This window comes from Colobus angolensis, unplaced genomic scaffold, assembly GCF_000951035.1.
Source record: "Colobus angolensis palliatus isolate OR3802 unplaced genomic scaffold, Cang.pa_1.0 Scaffold185, whole genome shotgun sequence".
Classification (NCBI taxonomy): domain Eukaryota; kingdom Metazoa; phylum Chordata; class Mammalia; order Primates; family Cercopithecidae; genus Colobus; species Colobus angolensis.
In genome coordinates, this window is record NW_012114988.1 from 3482217 (window position 1) to 3483978 (window position 1762).

The window sequence follows — 1762 nt, forward strand, 5'->3', positions numbered from 1 at the left end:
TCAGGAGATTGAGACCATCCTGGCTAATACGGTGAAACCCTATCTCTACTAAAAATTAAAAAAAAGTAGCTGGGCATGGCGGCGTGTGCCTGTAGTTCCATCTGCTGGGCAAGCTGAGGCAGGAAAATGGTGTGAACCCGGGAGGCAGAGCTTGCAGTGAGCAGACATCACACCACTGCACTCCAGCCTGGGCGACAGAGCGAGACTCCATCTCAAAAAAAAAAAAAAAAAGGAAAGAAAAGAAAAAAGAAATGCAAAGTTGTCTGGCCTTCATCGCACCAGGCCTCAATGTGGCCATCTGAAAGATGGGAGCTAAGGCTTACTTAGTCAATGCACAGAAAAGAATTGTCACCCATTAATTCTGTGGAGTAAGGGCAAGGTCACCGAGTTCACACTTACTCATTAGGAACATTGCCAATAGGAGGAACTGTCTGAGCCAGCTCCCTGTCTGAGTTGCTGAAGGAGCCTGGGGGTTTATACTCTTGGATAATCTCAGATTGGAAAACTGCCACCACCATCTGGCCCCGAAAGCGTTAGCACTAGGCTTTCTTTGTTTGGTTCTTTGGTAGCCAACTCGGAGATTTCTTTGCTGGACATTGAGGTTCTTTTTCTTCTTAGTGAGATCACTGCCTCCCAGAGGTCGGCAGCAGGGAGAACACCAAGAGAATTTTGCAGACGCTGTGGCTCCAGACAAACCCCTTGAGAGGCGGGGAGGGGAGGAACAGGAGATACCGATGACACCAATATAGCCAGTTTCCTCAACTGTGAAGAAAAGATCACGCATTCTTCCCACTCTGCCTAACTCAGCAAGATGGCTGTAAAACGACAGGGAACTGCAAGGCTCTGTCCTGAGCCTCAAAACAGAAATATTATAATATTAGCGAGGCAGGGTGGCACACCTGTAGTCCTAGCTACTTGGGATGCTGAGGCAGCAGGATCGCTTGAGCCTGGGAGGTCAAGACTGCAGTAAATCGTGTTTGTGCCATTGCATTCTAGCCTGGGTGTCAAAGGGATATCCTGTCTCATCATCATCATCATCATCATCATCATCATCATCATAATTGTGCTCCAATTTTTCTGTACACGCACACAAATAATAATAACAGATAACACCTACTGTGCATTGAGCATGCATTGCTCTAAGTGCTGTGTGCAATTTGTTCATTTAATCCTCACAACAACACTACAAGGTGGATTACTCTATTTTCCATATTTTACAGTTGAGGAAACAGGCAGAGAGAGGTTGAGAACCTTGGCCAAGGCAAGAACGTCAAATCCTTTCTTCCTTAGGGATAACTGTTCAGAGGCTGGGCGCAGTGGCTCACACCTGTAATCCCAGCACTTTGGGAGGCTGAGGTGGGTGGATCACCTAAGGTCAGGAGTTCGAGTCCAGCCTGACCAACATGGAGAAACCTCGTCTCTACAAAAAATACAAAATTAGCCGGGTGTGGCGGCACATGCCTGTGATCCCAGCTACTCAGGAGAGTGAGGCAGGAGAATCACTTGAACCGAGGAGGCGGAGGTTTCAGTGAGCCGAGATCGTACCATTGCACTCCAGCCTGGGCAACAGGAGTGAAACTCCGTCTCAAAAAAAAAAAAAAAAGCCGGGCACGGTGGCACATGCCTATAATCCCAGCACTTTGGGAGGCTGAGGTAGGCGGATCGTTTGAGGTCAGGAGTTGGAGACCAGCCTGGCCAACATGGTGAAACCCTGTCTCTATTAAAGATACAAAAATTAGCTGGGCGTGGTGGCAGGCACCTG